An 18,978-nucleotide genomic window follows, 5' to 3' on the forward strand; every position below is an offset into this window, starting at 1 on the left:
ATAGATATTAAGTAATGCATTTCCATGTTATATGTATGGATCAAGATAGACTTTTTATGAGAAATTACTTGAATGAAAATGAAAATTCAACATCAAAATTTGGGAACTCCATCTAAAAGGAGAGAATTTGGCATATTAGAAAAGAAAAATAACAAGATTTAACCTTCTACCATAAGGAACTAGAAAAAGAATAAACAATGCAGAACAAGGAAATAATGAAAATAATTATAAATCAGTGAACTTGTAGACAGAAAAGAGTTGAAAATATTGGAAACAGAACTTGTTTCTGAGAAGATCAGTTGAAAAAGTTCTAGCCTGACTGCAAAGGAAAACCCCTCTTCCCTCTCAGGTTGTAAGAAAATGATAGTGGAGTATTTTTAGTAAATTTATTTCCATAAATATGGCAACTTTGATGATATGAGCCAACTTCCTGAAAGTATTAAACTAATTTGAGAAGCAGGTAACCTACTTCTCAACTCTGAATAACTCTGTATCTAATAAATTTACTTTGTAGTTAAAAGTTTCCCTGGAAGCCTGAAGAGCTTCACTTGTGAATTCTGTAAAACATTAAATGAAGAAACCAACAGTACTGTACAACAAAACACTTCCAAATTCATGTTGAGAGGCATGCATTACCTTGGTCATAAAACTTTCTATTTCTCGTAGGTATAGATGCAAAAATCTGCAACAAAAATATTAGCAGGTTGAATTAAGCCATATGTAAAAAGGATTTAAATCATGACCAAGAGAACTTTATATTGGAGTAGGCAGTCTATCGAACCTTTTGAGATCAATAAATGTAAATCATCCTGTCAACAGACTAAAGAAGAAAACACATATGATCATCTTAATAAATGAAACAAAAGCATTTGACAAAGCTAAATATCCATTCTTAGTAAAAACTCAGTAAACTGGGAATGGAAAAGAGCTTCCTTAAGCTGAAAAGTATTTACAAAGTCCCAATTGTTCTTCAAAGTGAAGTGAAGTCACTCAGTCGTGTCCCATTCTTTGTGACCCCATGAACTGTAGTTTACCAGGCTCCTCCATCCATGGGACTTCCCAGGCAAGAGTACTGGAGTGGGTTGTGATCTCCTTCTCCAGAGGATCTTCGTGACCCAGGGATTGAACCCGGGTCTCTTGCATTGTAGGCAGATGCTTTGCTGTCTGAGCCACCAGAGAAGTCCAAAAGGCTAAATGTTTTTCCCAAAGGAAGGGGAAACAAGGAAGGACACACTCACTACTATGCAACATCTCACTGACAGCCAGTTCATAAAATGAGAAAGAGAAGAGTATACAAATTGGAGATTTAAAAATAAAACTATTCCTATACAGAGGTGATATGATTGTTTATGTAGAAAATCCCCCAAATTTAAAGGCTTCTACAATTGAGTTAAACAAGATTGTAAGATTAAAAGTAAATATGTAGAAATCAGTAAATAAACTAGCAATGAACTACTAGACCTTGAAATTTTTTTCTACAATTAACATTTGCAGTAGTACCAGAATTGAAATAATTAGGTATAAGTCTACCAAAATGTGTACCAGACACTTATGCCAAAGACCCTTCCCCAAATTTTGATAAAAAATAAAGATCTAAGTAAACACCTAGATAGCATATTCAAAAGCAGAGACATTACTTTGTCGACTAAGGTCCGTCTAGTCAAGACTATGGCTTTTCCAGTAGTCATGTATGGATGTGAGAGTTGGACTGTGAAGAAGGCTGAGCACCGAAGAATTGATACTTTTGAACTGTGGTGTTGGAGAAGACTCTGGAGAGTCCCTTGGACTACAGGGAGATCCAACCAGTCCATTCTGAAGGAGATAACCCTGGGATTTCTTTGGAAGGAATGATGCTAAAGCTGAAACTCCAGTACTTTGGCCACCTCATGTGAAGAGTTGACTCATTGGAAAAGACTTTGATGCTGGGAGGGATTGGGGGCAGGAGAAGAGGATGACAGAGGATGAGATGGCTGGATAGCATCACTGACTCGATGGATGTGAGTCTGAGTGAACTCCGGGAGTTGGTGATGGACAGGGAGGCCTGGCGTGCTGTGATTCATGGGGTCGCAAAGAGTCGGACACGACTGAGCAACTGAACTGAAGTGAAGTAAACAGAACTATACTGTATACGTGACTTGAAATTTCGAGTCATGGTTATTGTGATGTCACCTCAAATAGATTCATTTCAAATTGAAAATTGTAGCAGGATAATTTGTTGATATTGCTAAACTGACTTTCAGAGCTCTTTTGAAAAACAGCAACCAGAATGTCCAGCACAATTAAAAAAAAATTATATAACTTAAGTTATATACTTCTAAGTTTTATTATAAACCTAGAATAGCAGTGTATTTGGCAGAAGGATATATGCATAGATCACTGAAATAGAAAAGTCCACAAATATACCCTCATATGTATGGCACATTAATTTTTGACAAAAATAAGACAGTTCAGTGGAGAGGATTGCTATTTTAAGATGTTAGAGTGATTGGACACCTGAACCCCCCCAAACACACACAAAAGGGAAACCTTTAAAAAATTTCTTTCACACAAAACTTATTTGAAATACAGACCAAAAGTTAAAGGAAAAAATATCTGTGTGACATTGCTTACAAAGGAATTCCTGTATACAACACCAAAAGTTTCCTCCATTGAAAATAAATTAGATGTTATCCAATAAAAATCTTATTCAGAATATGCTATGAAAAATTAAGAGGCAGTCACACTGGGGACAGTCTTTGGGGAGCATATATTTGACAAAAGAATATCCAGGATATATATAAAGAACTATAAAAATAAAAACAATAAATTTGTAAACACCAAAGATTTACAGATGACAAATAAGCACATGAAATGATACTTCACGTCATCATCCATTCAGTTCTGTTCAGTCATGTCCAACTCTGACCCCATGAACCGTGGCACACCAGGCCTCCTTGACCATCACCAGCTCCCGGAGTTTACCCAAACTCATGTCCATTAAGTTGGTGATGCCATCCAGCCATCTCATCCTCAGTCGTCCCCTTCTCCTGCCCTTAATCTTTCCCAGCATCAGGGTCTTTTCAGATGAGTCAGCTCTTTGCATCAGGTGGCCAAAGTATTGGAGTTTCAGCTTCAACATCAGTCCTTCCAATGAACACACAGGACTGATGTCCTTTAGTATGGACTAGTTGGATCTCCTTGCAGTCCAACGGACTCTCAAAAGGCTTTTCCAACACCACAGTTCAAAAGCATCAATTCTTCGGCCCTCAGCTTGTTTTATAGTCCCAACTCTCACATCCATACATGACTACTGGAAAAACCATAGCCTTGACTAGACGGACCTTTGTTGACAAAGTAATGTCTCTGCTTTTTAACATGCTGTCTATTTTGGTCATAACTTTCCTTCCAAGGAGTAAGCGTCTTTTAATTTCATGGCTGCAATCACCATCTGCAGTGATTTTGGAATCCCCCAAAGTAAAGTCTGCCACTGTTTCCACTGTTTCCCATCTATTTGCTATGAAGTGATGGGACCAGATGCCATGATCTTCGTTTTCTGAATGTTGAGCTTTAAGCCAACTTTTTCACTCAAAGAGGCTCTTTAGTTCTTCACTTTCTGCCATAAGAGTGGTGTCATCTCAATACCTGAGGTTATCGATATTTCTCCCAGCAATCTTGATTCCAGTTTGTGCTTCTTCCAGCCCAGCGTTTCTCATGATATACTCTGCATATAAGTTAAATAAGCAGAGTGACAATATACAGCCTTGACATACTCCTTTTCCTATTCGGAACCAGTCTGTTGTTCCATGTCCAGTTCTAACTGTTGCTTCCCGACCTGCATACAGGTTTCTCAAGAGGCAGGTCAGGTGGTCTGGTATTCCCATCTGTTTCAGAAGTTTCCAGTTTATTGTCATCCACACAGTCAAAGGCTTTAACATAGTCAATAAAGCAGAAATAGATGTTTTGCTGGAACTCTTAACTTTTTCGATGATCCCACAGATGTTGGCAATTTGATCTATTTAGACAAATACAAAACACAACCGCAAAAGATGGCACCACACACCTTTTAGAATGGCTTAAAATACACTCTGATAGTACCAAGATTAGTCAAGAATGTGGAGCAACTACAGCTCTCATACATTGCTGGTGAAATTACAAAATGGTACAACCTGTTTTACAAAACATTTTGAGGAAGTTTGTAGTAATGTTAACATGTGACCTATCCACCACACTTCTGAGTATTTATCTAAGAACAACAAAAATTATGTTCACACAAAAATCTATACCTAAGAGTTTTCTGGGAAGATCATGGAGTAGGAAGTAACAGAAGTCCAACTTAGCACCTAATGTAGTTGCGCCATAGTCACTATTTTGGAATTCTGGAGTCTAGGGCTTGCAACTTCCAGATGAAGCCTTGGACAGTAAATTGTTAATTTAGGCCAGTTTCAGCTCCTAGCATAGTGATAGCAACGAGTCTTCCAACCCCAACCATGTGGCAGGCAGCCATATATGTATCCTGGAGCACCTTGCTGATAGGAGTCAAGGTGAGCAAAAAGAACACTGAACTCTTAAATATTGAGGAATCTATGCCATAATTATTAATGCCGCTTTTGATCACAGAGGTGCATAGATTGGCAGCCATGGTCGTTGCACCTCCCATGTTTGTAAGCCATGTCTCCTATCTCTACCACCCCCAGTGAAGAGACTTACAGGAGAATAATAAGCCAGGTCCCCCCTTTTTCCTTTCCTCTTTAGTTTTCCCACTTTGGGGAGCCAGTGAACATAGGCTGAGTGTCCTGTGGAAAACCATCAAACAGGCCAGCAGGCACACTGAATCACAGGAAAGAAAGAGAATAATTGATGTAATAGCTGAAAACAAATCTGATGAAAAGTTATGAATATGAAATGAAAGTTATACATATCCAAGAAGTTCAATGAATTCCAAGTAAAACTGACTCAAAAATCCATATCAAGACATAAAATTGCACAAGATAGAGAAGTGAATACCCACCTAAAAGGGATTTTCAAAGATTATCAGAAGATTTTCCATCAGGAACTTAGGAGGCTAAAAGAAGTGGGCTGATATAAAGTGCTAAAAGAAGAAAAATTCAACTAGGAATTCCCTATCTGGCAAGACCATTTTGTTTGTTTGTTTCTTCAAAAGTGAAGGAGATATTGACATTCCTACATAAAGCTCAGAGAGTTTACCACTCGACCTTCCTTGCAAGAAATGCTCGTGGAAATGTTGCAAGGGTCAAATGAAAGGACACTAGATCATAACTAATGCCATATGGATAAATACAGATCATAATAAAGAGAAATACAGGAACAAATATAAAAGCTAATATTGTAAAAGTGGTCAATTACTACATTTGTTATCTACAGGATTTAATAGACATACGTTGAATAGAAAATGTTTAGTCAATAAGCTTGTATTATTGTAATTGTGGTCTGTAAATCTACATGTTGTTTTCTACTTCATTTAAGGGACTAATGCGTTTAAAATAGTTGTCTATGTTTAGGGGCACACAGTGTATAAAGATGTAATTCAGGGAACCTCAACAACTGAAGATTGGAAACAGAAGTGTAAAGACATTTTTTATATGTTATTGAAGTTAAAAGTAAGTGAAGTCGCTCAGTTGTGTCCGACTCTGTGACCCCATGGACTGTAGACTACCAGGCTCCTCCGTCCGTGGGATTCTGCAGGCAAGAGTACTGGAATGGGTTGCCATTTCCTTCTCCAGGAGATCTTCCCAACCCAGGGATCGAACCCTGGTCTCCCACATTGCTGGCAGATGCTTTACACTCTGAACCACCGGGGAAGATAAGTTAGTATAAATTAAATTAGAATTTATAACTAGTATGTTAAGTTCGCAGCACGCCAGGCCTCCCTGTCCATCACCAACTCCCAGAGTTCACTCAGACTCACATCCATCAAGTCCACCACAAGGAAAAGAGCTATGGAATACACACAAAAAAATGAAGTATTTAAACCTTACTACCAGAATATGTCAACATAAAAGACACTGCAGTGCTGGAGTGATGGCAGTGTGGCACTGAGCGACTTTGAAGAGAAACCCCACATCCAAGGACAAAGGGGAAACCCCAGTAAGATGCTAGGAGGGGTGAAATCACACTTAGAATCTAACCCCATACCTGCCAAAGATGCTCAGAGGGATCAAATGTACTTTGTGTGCACCAGAACACAGAGACTGAGATAGAACTGTCTGAGTATCTCCTGAGGAGACACAATCACAGAAAAATAACCAATCTGATCATATGGACCACAGCCTTGTCTAAATCAAACTATGAGCCATGCTGTTCAAGACCACCCAAAATGGATGGGACATGGTGGAGAGTTCTGATAAAATGTGGTCCACTGGAGAAGGGAATGGCATACCACTTCAGTATTCTTGCCTTGAGAACCCCATGAACAGTATGAAAAGGCAAAAAGCAAGGACACTGAAAGATGAACTCCCCAGGTCAGTAGGTGCACAGTATGCTACTGGGGATCAGTGGAGATATAACTCCAGAAAGAATGAAGAGACAGAGCCAAAGCAAAAACAACACCCAGTTGTTGATGTGAGTGGTGATGGAAGTAAAGTCTGATGCTATAAAGAGCAATATTGCATAGGAACCTGGAATGTTAGGTCCATGAATCAAAGCAAATTGGAAGTGATCAATCAGGAGATGGCAAGAGTGAACATTGGCATTTTAGGAATCAGCAAACTAAAATGGACTGGAATGGGTGAACTTAACTTAGATGACCATTATATCTACTATTGTGGGCAAGAATCCCTTAAAAGAAATGGAGTAGCCACAGTCAGCAAAAGAGTCCAAAATGCAGTACTTGGATGCAGTCTCATAAAATACAAAAGGATTTCTGTTCATTTCCAAGGCAAACCATTAAATGTCACAGTAATCCAAGTCTATGTCCTAACAAGTAATGCTGAAGAAACTGAAGTTGAATGTTTCTGTGAAGACCTACAAGACCTTTTAGAACTAACACCAAAAAAAGATGTCCCCTTCATTATAGGGGAATGGATGCAAAAGTAGGAAGTCAAGAATTAACAGGCAAATTTGGCCTTGGAGTACAGAATGAAGCAGGGCAAAGGCTAAGAGAGTTCCGCCAAGAGAATGTACTGGTCATAGCAAACACCCTGTTCCAACCACACAAGAGAAGACTCTACACATGGACATCACCAATGGGTCAATACTGAAATCAGATTGGTTATATTATTTGCAGCCAAATATGCAGAAGCTCTAGACAGTCAGCAAAAACAAGACCAGCAGCTGACTGTGCCTCAGATCATAAACTCTTATTACCAAATTCAGACTTAAATTTAGGACAGTAGGGAAAACTGCTAGATCATTCAGGTATGACCTAAATCAAATCGCTTGCAGTTATACAGTTGAAGTGACAAATAGATTCAATGAATTAGATCTGATAGACAGAGAGCCTGAAGAACTATGGATGGAGGTTTGTGACATTGTACAGGAGACAAGGATCAAGACCATCCCCAAGAAAAATACAAAAAAAGCATAAGGGCTCTCTGCGGAGGTCTTACAAATAGCTGTGAAAAGAAGAGGAGAGCAAAGTAAAAAAGGAAACATACACCCATTTGAATGCAGATTTCCAAAGAATAGCAAGGAGAGATAAGAAAGCCTTCCTTAGTGATCAATGCAAAGAAATAGAGAAAGACAACAGAATGGGAAAGACTAGAGATCTCTTCAAGAAAATTAGAGATACCAAGGGAACTCTTCATTCAAATATGGACACAATAAAGGACAGAAATGGTATGGACCTAACAGAAGCAGGACATATTAAGAAGAGGTGACAAGAATACACGGAAGAACTGTACAAAAATGATCTTTATGACCCAGATAACCAAGATGGTGTGATCACTCACCTAGAGCCACATTCTGGAATGCCAAGTCAAGTGGGCCTTAGGAAGCATCACTAGAAACAAAGCTAGTGGAGATAATGGATTCCAGTTGAGCTATTTCATATCCCAAAAGATGATGCTGTGGAAGTGCTATACTCAATATGTCAGCAAATTTGGAAAACTGAGCAGTGGCCACAACTGGAAAAGGTCAGTTTTCATTTGAATCCCAGAGAGAGGCAATGCCAAAGAATGCTCAAACTACCACACAATTGCACTCATCTCACATGCTAGCAAAGTAATGCTCAAAATTCTCCAAGTCAGGCTTCAACAGTACATGAATGGTGAATTTGAAGATGGTCAAGCTAGAGTTAAAAAAGGCAAAGGAACCTAGATCAAACTGCCAACATCCGTTGGATCATCAAAAAAGCAATAGAGTTCCAGAAAAGCATCTACTTCTGCTTTATTGACTATGCAAAAGCCTTTGATTGTGTGAATCACAATAAACTGGAATGTTCTTCCAGAGATTGGAATACCAGACTAACTGACCTGCCTCCTGAGAAATCTGTATGCAGGTCAAGAAGCAACAGTTAGAACTGGACATTGAACAACAGACTGGTTCAAATCAGGAAAGAAGTACATCAAGGCTGTATATTGTCACCCTGCTCATTTAACTTAGATGCAGAGTACGTCATGAATAATGCTGGACTGGATGAAGCACAAGCTGGAATCAAGATTGCCAGAAAAAATATCAATAACCTCAGATATGCAGATGACACCACCCTTATGGCAAGAAAGTGAATAACTAAAGAACCTCTTGCTGAAAGTAAAATAGGAGAGTGAAAAAGTTGGCTTAAAAGTCAACATTCAGAAAACTAAGATCATGGCATCTGGTCCCATCATTTCATGGCAAATAGATGGAGAAACAATGGAAACAGAGACTTTATTTTGGGGGGCTGCAAAATCACTGCAGATGATGACTACAGCCATGAAATGAAAAGGCACTTGCTCCTTGGAAGAAATGTTATGACTAACCTCAACAGCAAATTAAAAAGTGGAGAGAGACATTAGTTTGCCAGTGAAGATCCGTCTGGTCAAAGCTATGGTTTTTTCAGGAGTCATGTATGGATGTGAAAGTTGGACTATAAAGAAAGCTGAGCACCAAAGAATTGATGCTTTTGAACTGTGGTGTTGGAGAAGACTCTTGAGAGTCCCTTGGACAGCATGGAGATCCAACCAGTCAATCCTAAAGGAAATCAGTCCTGGGTGTTCATTGGAAGGACTGATGCTGAGGATGAAACTCCAATTCTTTGGCCTCCTGATGTAAAGAACTGCTGCTACTGCTGCTGCTGCTGCTACTGCTGCTGCTACAAAGTCACTTCAGTCGTGTCCGACTCTGTGCGACCCCATAGATGGCAGCCCACCAGGCCTCCCCCTTCCCTGGGATTCTCCAGGCAAGAACACGAGTGGGTTGCCATTTCCTTCTCCAATGTATGCAAGTGAAAAGTGAAAGTGAAGTCACTCAGTTGTGTCCGACTCCTAGCAACCCCATGGACTGCAGCCTACCAGGCTCCTCCGTCCATGGGATTTTCCAGGCAAGAGTTTTGGAGTGGGTTGCCATTGCCTTCTCCGGATGTAAAGAACTGACTCATTGGAAAAGACCCTGATGCTGGAAAAGATTGAAGGTTGGAAGAGAAGGGGATAGCAAAGGATGAGATAGTTGGATGGTATCACCCACTCAATGGACATGAGTTTGAGCAAACTCCAGGAGTTGGTGATGGACAGGGAAGCCTGGTGTGCGGCAGTCCATGCAGTCTCAAAGAGTTGGACACAACTGAGTGACTGACCTGAACTGAAAAGTCACTAAAGGAATTAATGAGCTCCCCCCCGCCCCGCCACCTTAAAACAACAACTACAAGGCATATAGTAAACAAACCAAATAATAGTCTCTTTAAAGTATAAATGAATTAAACTCTCCCAGCAAAACACCAAGATTGAGAAAATGGATTTAAACACTGGAATCCACTGTGTACGCTAACTACAACAGTCACTTTAGATCCAAAGGTGAAATAGTTTGAAAGTTTTGAAAATAATAGTCCATGCAAATAATAAGCAAAAAAGTGAAGGAGTGGCTATATTAAAATAGACTAATATACAAAATAGACTAAGTCTAAAAAGTTGGAAGAGACAAAAACATTAATACAAATTTCAAAAGAGAAAAGTGATATAATAATATAATATATAATATAATTAATATTTTAATAATGTATATAATATAACAATTATTAATATTGATATAATTAATATTAATATATTTACTATAATAATTATATTAATTATAATTTACAGACCTGCTGACAGATTATCAAAATATATGAATCAAAACCTGACAGTTGGAAGAGAATAACAGACAATTCTACAGTAACAGTTGGAAACTGCTGGGCTCAGGTAATGATAATGTGTAGTTCAGTCAAACAGAAGTAAGGAAATAAATGACTAAGTAACTCCCTGCCTAACAGCCATATACAGAACACCATAGCCAACAATAGCATACATATTTATCTCAAGTGTCCATGGAACATTTTCCAGAATAGACCATATGTCACGCCACAGATTAAGTTTCAATAGATTTGTAAAAAGATGTACAAAGTATCTTCTCCAACCACAATGGGATAATGGTAGAAATAAAGAAGAAAAACTGGAAAATCGACACTATTGTTGAAATTAAACAGTACATGGTTGAACAACTAGTGGTCAAAGAAATTACATGGGAAATTAGGAAGTACTTAGAAACAAAAACAGAAACACAACATGCCAAAACTATTGTTCGTCGCTAAGCTGTGTCCAACTCTTTGTGACCCTGTGAACTGCAGCACAATAGGCTTCCCTGTTCTTTGTTATCTCCTGGAATTTGTGCAAACTCATGTCCATTGAGTCAGTGATGCAATCCAACCATTTCATCCTCTGCCACCCCCTTCTCTTGCCCTCAATCTTTCCCAGCATCAAAATCTTTTCCAGTTAATCAGCTCTTCTCATGAGGGAGCGAAAGTACTGGAGCTTCAGTTTCAGCATCAGTCCTTCCAATGAATATTCAAGGGTTGATTTCCTTAAAGATTGACTGGTTGCTTTGACCAAAACTATGGGATGTATCAAAAGTAGTGCTTAGAGGAGAATTTATAGTTACACTCACTAACATTAAAAAACAAAGATTTCAAATCAATGAGTTAGTTTTATAACTTTAAAGGACTAGAAAAATAAGAACAAACTAAACCCAAAGTAGGAAGTGTAGAACATAATAAAAATTAGAGTCGAGATAAGTGAAATAAAGAATTAAATCGAGAAAATCAATAAAACCAAAAGCTGATTGCTCATAAAGACCAACAAAATTGACAAACCTATACCTATAGCAACAAAGAAAAAAAAACCACTAAAAAATGAAATTGGAGACATTCTACATTACAGAGTCTATAGATATAAAAAGGACTATAAAAGTACTATAACAATTCTCCACTAATCAAATATGTAACTAGATAAAATGGACAAATTCCTAGAAACACAAACTTACTAAAGACTAAACTGCAAAGAAATGGAAATTCTGAATAGACCTGTAAATAGGACAGAGATGGAGTCAGTGATCACAAATCTCCCAACAAAGATAAGCCTTGAATCTTATGGCTTCACTATTGATTTCTGGCAAGCATTTCAGGAATAATTCAAACTAATTTTTCTTTAACTTTTCACAGAAATTGAAGAGGAGGGAAAGGTTCCTGATTAATTTCATGAGACCAGTATTACTCTAATATCAAATAAAGAGAAAGACACTGCAAATGAAGATTGCAGGCCAATATACCTTTGGTTCAACGCTGATGCAAAACTCCTTAAAAGGAGCATATTAAAAGGATTTTACTTCATGACCATAAGGGATCTATACTGGAATATAAGGATGGTTCAGCATTGAAAGTCTATCAAACCTAACAGAATGAAGGACAAAAACTACACTATCACCTTAATTGACAGAAAATAGTTTGACATAATTCAATATACTTTCATGATAAAAGCATTCCATGAACTGGGAATAGAGGAAACTACCTCAGTATAATAATATTCTTAAATGACAAACTCATAACATCATACTCCATAGCAATAGACTGAAAGCATTTCCACTAAGAACCAAAACAAGTCAAAGAAGTCCACTGTTGCCACTTCTGTTCAATGCATTGCTGAAAGTTGTACCCAGAGCAATCTGGCAAGGAAAGAATAAAAAGAATTCAAAGTGAAAAGGAAGAAGTAAAATTATTTCTGTTCACTGATGATCTTTTTTTTTTTTTCCCAGCTTTAGGGAGATATAGTTGATATATTAATTCAAAGTATATATTCTCAAAGTATACAACACAGTGATTTAACATATGTATATATGTATACACTGGGAAAGAATATCCACATTTATTTTGCTGCTGCTGCTAAGTTGCTTAAGTCGTGTCCGACTCTGTGCAACCCCAGAGAGGGCAGCCCACCAGGCTCCCCCGTCCCTGGGATTCTCCAGGCAAGAACACTGGAGTGGGTTGCCATTTCCTTCTCCAACTACTCTCTTAGCAAATTTCAATTATAGATTACATCATTACCAACTATAGTCATTATACATCATGTCCTTAGTCCTTATTCATTTTATAACAAAGTCTGTAACTTTTACCAACTTTCCCTATTTCCCACCATCCAGCCCCTGGCAGCCACTTTCCTACTCTCTGGATATGAGCTCAACTTTTTTTTTTTTTTTTAATAGAAATGATACCATGCAGTATTTGGTCATCTTCTCTCTGGTTTCTTTAATGCCTCCAAGCTCATTCACACACAGTGAAATATTATGCATAAGTGTATGTATTTATGTGTGTGTGTGCATACATATATACTTATATCATGTTTTCTTGATCCATTGATTTGTTGATAGCCCTGTAGGGTCTATTGCAATGAACATTGGGGTACAGATACCTCTTCTAAATATTTTTTTTTTAACTTTTTATATACCAAAAAGTGGAATTAGTGGATCATATAGTAGATAGATTTTAACTTTTTGAGGAATTCTCATGCTGTTCTTCATAGTGACTACCAGTTTACATTTCCACTGCAGAGTATAAGCCTTCTCTTCTGTTCATATTCTTGCTGGCATTTCCTACCTCTTTCCTTTTTGATGATAGTCATACAAACAGGTGTGAGGTGGGTGATCTCATTGTGATTTTGGTTTGCATTTTTCTGTTGATTGGTTATGTTGAACATCTTTTCATGTACCTGTTGCACATCTTTTCATGTACCTGTTGCACCTTGTATGTCTCATTTGGAAAAAAAAAAATCTGTTCCAGTCCATTGCCTATTTTGATATTGGGTTTTATGTGGTTTTTTTTCTATTGAATTGTAGATATGATCTTATTTAGAAAATCCTGAAGATTCCCCCCACCCCACACACGCACACAAAATCAACATACAAAAATCAGTTGCATTTCTATACACGAATAATGAACAATCTGAAAAGGACTGATCAATCTGTACATGGAAACAATTAAGTTTACAATAGCATGAAACTATAAAACTCCTAGAATAAAGCATAGGCAAAACACTCTCCAACAAAAACCACAGCAGGATCCTCTATGACTCACCTCCCAGAGTAATGGAAATTAAAGCAAAAATAAACAAATGGGACCTAACTAAACTTAAAAGCTTTTGCACAAAGAAGGAAGCTATAAAGCAAGGTGAAAAGACAGCCTTCAGAATGGGGAGAAAATAATAGCAAACAAAGCAACTGACAAAGAATTAATCTCAAAAATATAAAAGCAACTCCTGCAGCTCAATTCCAGAAAAATAAACGGCCCTAATCAAAAAATGGGCCAAAGAACTAAACAGACACTTCTCCAAAGAAGACATACAGATGGCTATCAAACACATGAAAAGATGCTCAACATCACTCATTATCAAAGAAATACAAATCAAAACCACAATGAGGTACCATCTCACACAGGTCAGAATGGCTGCTACCCAAAAGTCTACAAATAATAAATGCTGGAGAGGGTGTGGAGAAAAGGTAACCCTCTTACACTGTTGGTGGGATGCAAACTAGTACAGCCACTATGGAGAACAGTGTGGAGATTCCTTAAAGAAACTGGAAATAGAACTGACCATGAGGTGAAGGTGAAGTCGCTCAGTCGTGTCCGACTCTTTGTGACCCCATAGATTGTAGCCTACCAGGCTCCACCATCCATGGGATTTTCCAGGCAAGAATACTGGAGTGGGTTGCCATTTCTTTCTCCAGAGGATCTTCCCAACCCAGGGATCGAACTTGGGTCTCCCACATTGTAGGCAGCTGCTTTACCATCTGAGCCACCAGGGAAGCCTAGAACTGACCATATGACCCAGCAATCCCACTACTGGGCATACACACTGAGGAAACCAGAATTGTAAGAGACGTGTACCCCTGTATTCATTGCAGCACTGTTTATAATAGCCAGGACATGGAAGCAACCTAGATGTCTATTGGCGGACGAATGGATAAGAAAGCCGTGGTACATATACACAATGGAGTATTACTCAGCCATTAGAAGAAATACATTTGAATCAGTTCTAATGAGGTGGATGGAACTAGAGCTTATTATACAGAGTGGAGTAAGCCAGAAAGAAAAACACCAATACAGTATACTAATGCATATGTATGGAATTTAGAAAGATGGTAATGATGACCCTGCATGCGAGACAGCAAAAGAGACACAGATGTATAGAACAGTCTTTTGGACTCTGTGGCAGAGGGAGAGGGTGGGATGATTTGAGAGAATAGCATTGAAACGTATATTATCATATGTGAAACAGATTGCCAGTCCAGGTTTGATGCATGAGACAGGGTGCTCAGGGCTGGTGCACTGGTATGACCCAGAGGGATGGGATGGGGAGTGAGCTGGGTGGGGAGTTCAGGATGGAGAACACATGTACACCCATGGCTGATTCATGTCAATGTATGGCAAAACCACTACAATACTGTAAAGTAATTAGCTTTCAATTAAAATAAATAAATTTTTTAAAATAACATGAAAATGAATAAACTGTTTATGAATTAATAGAAAAGATGAAGGCTTGTACAGTAATAACTACAAAACATTGCTGAAAGAAAGAAGATATAAATAAATGGAAACACATCCCATATTTATGGATGGGAAGATATAATGGTGTTGAAATATAAATTCTATGGAAAGAGATCTACAGACTCAATGCAGTTCTTATCAAAATCCCCCATTTTTTTTAGCAATAGGAAATTTCATTGTAAAATCTATATGGAATTTTAAGGGACCCTAAATGGCCAAAACAATCTTTTGAAGAACAAAGCTGGAATACTCACAGTTCTTGATATCAAAACCTACTACAAACCTAAAATGTGATAATATCATAAAAACAAACATATAAACCAATGAAATAAAATAGCCCAGAAATGAATGAATGTGTTACATGTATGGTGAAATGGTTTTTTACTAGGTTTCCAAGACCTGTTATTCTATTTAACAAATGGTGCTGAAAGAACTGAATAGTCACATGTAAAAGAATGCACTTGGTCACTTACCTAACACTGTATACAAAAATTATCTCAAAATGGATCAAAGGTATAAATTTAAGAGCTAAAACAATGAAACCTTAGAAGAAAATATGGGATAAAGACTTCACAAGTCTTGTTTTATTTGACAATGATTTCTTAGATATGCCACCAACAACACAAGTAACAAAAACCAGTCAAATTGGATTTCATGATAATATTTAAAACTTGAATGTCAAAAAAAAAAAAAAAACTATCAATAGAGAAAAAAAATCCACCCACAGGATGGGAGAAAATATTTGCTAGTCATGTATCTAATAATGGATTAATATCCAAAGAACAGTTAGACAGGTTCTGGGCCTCACCTCTCTTCCCTGAAGTTGCTTCTCTATCTTGTGGTTGTCAGTGAGATGGAGTTATGTTTCCACACTCAGAACAGAAAGCTTCCTGGGTAGTTTTTGAAGTACTGTCATCTTCACATATCTTAGTAGGGGCCAAAATTCCATCCTCAGTGCTGGAATGGCATTAACAACAGAAGGATAAAGAAGGTAAGGTTCCCAGCCCAAAGGAAACACAGAGGTGAAAGCCTCAATGAAAATTAAATGAGAGCATATACATTTGGAATCAGGAACTTCTGTGACAGACCTGTGACCTTGAAGCTACCATTTAGAGAGACTTTATGGAGAGGCTTATTGGAGAGGAGAAGCTGCTATTCAACAGTGACAAACGTAGGATAGATTTGGAAGAGATGAAATAATAATCTTACTTTAAACCCCAGAAAAGGAGGAGACTACTAGACAATTCGTGGATTACAGCCTTGTGGTGGTGAAGGGGCTTGTGTAATTCACTGAAGCTATGAGCTATGCCATGCAGGGCCATCCAAGATGGACAGGTCATAGTGAAGATTTCTGACAAAATGTAGTTCTCTGGGGGAGGGAATGACAAACCCCTCCAGTATTCTTGCCCAGAGAACCCCATGGACAGTATGAAAGGGCAGAAAAATACAATGCCAGAAGATGAACCCCCCCACCCCCACCCCAGATTGGAAGGTATCCAGTATGCTACTGGGGAAGAACAAAGGCCAATTACCAAAAGTTCCAGCAAGAATGAAGCAGCTGGGCCGAAGCAGCTGGGCCAATGCAGAAATGATATTTTGTTGTGGATGTGCCTGTCAGTGAAAGTAAACTCCAGTGCTGTAAAAAACAATATTGCATAGAAATCTGAAGTATTAGGTCTATGAATCAAGGTAAATTGGGATGAAGTCAAGCAGGAGATGGGCTTCCCAGGTGGTTCAGTGGTAACCTGCCTGCCAACCAGGAGATTCAGTTTCAATCCCTGAGTCAGGAAGATCCCCTGGCAAAGGAAATGGCAACCCATCCTAGTATTCTGGGCTTCCTTGGTGGCACAGCAGTAAAGAATCTGCTTTCCAATGCAAGAGATGTAGGAGACCCAGATTCAATCCCTGGCTTGGAAAGGTACCCTGGAGCAGGAAATGGAAACCCATTCCAGCATCCTTGCCCAGAAAATTCCATGGACAGAGGAGCCTGCTGGGCTACAGTCCATGGGGTAGCAAAGACTTGGTTACAGCTGAGTGAGAGAGCACATAAGCAGGAGATGGCAAGATGGAACATTGACATCTTAAGAATCAGTGAACTAAAATGGATAGAAATAGGCGAATTTAATTCAGATGACCATTATATTTGCTACTGTGGGCAAGAATCCCTTAGAAGAAATAGATTAACCCTCATAGTCAACAGAAGAGTCCAAAATGCAGTACTTGGGTGCAATCTCAAAAATGACAGAATGATCTCAGTTTGTTTTCAAGACACACCATTCAATATCACAGCAATCCAAGTCTATGTCCAACCACTGATGCTGAAGAAGCTGAAGTTGACTGATTCTGTGAAGACTTACAACACGTTCTAGAACTAACACTAAAAAACATTTCCTTTTTATTATAGGGGACTGGGATACAAAAGTAGGTAGTCAATAGATACCTGGAGTAACAAGCAAGTTTGGCCTAGAAGTACAAAATGAGTAGGGCAAACGCTAACAGAGTTTTGTCAAGAGAACACACTGGTCATAGCAGGCACCCTCTCCCAACAACACAAGAGACAACTCTACAAATGGACATCACCAGAAGATCAATACTGGAATCAGATTTATCATATTCTTTGCAGCCAAAGGTGGAGAAGTTCTGTACAGTCCACAAAAACAAGATATGTGCTGACTGTGGCTCAGATCAAGAGCTCTTTCTTGCAAAATTCAGACTTAAATTGAAGAAAGTAGGGGAAACCACTAGGCCATTCAGGAATGACCTGACTCGCATCCCGTATGATTATGAAGTGGAGGTGATACATAGATTCAAGGAATTGGATCTGACCGACAGTGTGTGATGAGCTAAGGTCAAAAGTTTGTAACATTGTATAGGAGGCAGTGATGAAAACTGTCCTAAAGAAAAACAAATGCAAGAAGGTAAACTGGTTGTCTGAGGAGACTTTACAAATAGCTGAGGAAAGAAGAGAAATGAAATGGAAGGGGGAAAGGGAAAGCTGTAGCCAACTGAATGCAAAGTTCTACAGAATAGCAAAGAGATATAAGAACGTCTTCTTAAATGAACCATACAAAGAAATAGAGGAAAGCAATAGAATAGGAAATACTACAGATTTCGTCAAGAAATTGGACATATCAAGGGAACATTTCATACAAGAACAGGCACAATAAAGGACAGAAATTGTAAGGACCTAATTGCACTCATCTCACATGCTAGTAAAGTAATGCTCATAATTCTCCAAGCCAGGCTTCAGCAATACGCGAACCGTGAACTTCCTGATGTTCAAGCTGGTCTTAGAAAAGGCAGAGGAACCAGAGATCAAATTGCCAACATCTGCTGGATCATGGAAAAAGCAAGAGAGTTCCAGAAAAACATTTACTTCTGCTTTATTGACTATGCCAAAGCCTTTGACTGTGTGGATCACAATAAACTGTGGAAAATTCTGAGAGAGATGGGAATACCAGACCACCTGACCTGTCTCTTGAGGAATCTGTATACAGCTCAGGAAGCAAGAATTAGAACTGAACATGGAACAACAGACTGGTTCCAAATAGGAAAAGGAGTACATCAAGGCTGTATATTGTCACCCTGCTTATTTAACTTATATGCAGAGTACATCATGAGAAACGCTGGACTGAAAGAAACAGAAGCTGGAATCAAGATTGCCGGGAGAAATCTCAATAACCTCAGATATGCAGATGACACCACCCTTATGGCAGAAAGTGAAGAGGAACTAAAAGCCTCTTGATGAAAGTGAAAGAGGAGAGCGAAAAAGTTGTCTTAAAGCTCAACATTCAGAAAACGAAGATCATGGCATCCAGTCCCATCACTTCATGGGAAATAGATGGGGAAACAGTGGAAACAGTGTCAGACTTTATTTTTTGGGGCTCCCAAATCACTGCATGGTGATTGCAGCCATGAAATTAAAAGACACTTACTCCTTGGAAGAAAAGTTATGAGCAACCTAGATAACATATTCAAAAGCAGAGACATTACTTTGCCGA

General features: G+C 38.5%; 2 protein-coding genes across 8 annotated transcripts in view; both read left to right on the plus strand.

The window, feature by feature from the left end:
* The window catches only part of RNPC3 (RNA binding region (RNP1, RRM) containing 3), a 47,348-nt gene extending 34,118 nt beyond the window's left edge, over positions 1–13,230 (plus strand). For all 4 annotated transcript variants that reach the window (XR_003590145.3, XR_001040160.5, XR_001040159.5 and 1 more), the window contains 2 exons: positions 10,209–10,307; positions 11,603–13,230. The gene's annotated coding sequence lies outside the window, so the exon portion shown is untranslated. The remainder of the gene's footprint in view (positions 1–10,208; positions 10,308–11,602) is intronic.
* The window catches only part of AMY2B (amylase alpha 2B), a 130,472-nt gene that overhangs the window by 57,712 nt on the left and 53,782 nt on the right, over positions 1–18,978 (plus strand). The window lies entirely within an intron of this gene.

The sequence above is a fragment of the Ovis aries genome, chromosome 1 (assembly GCF_016772045.2).
Source record: "Ovis aries strain OAR_USU_Benz2616 breed Rambouillet chromosome 1, ARS-UI_Ramb_v3.0, whole genome shotgun sequence".
NCBI classification, from domain to species: domain Eukaryota; kingdom Metazoa; phylum Chordata; class Mammalia; order Artiodactyla; family Bovidae; genus Ovis; species Ovis aries.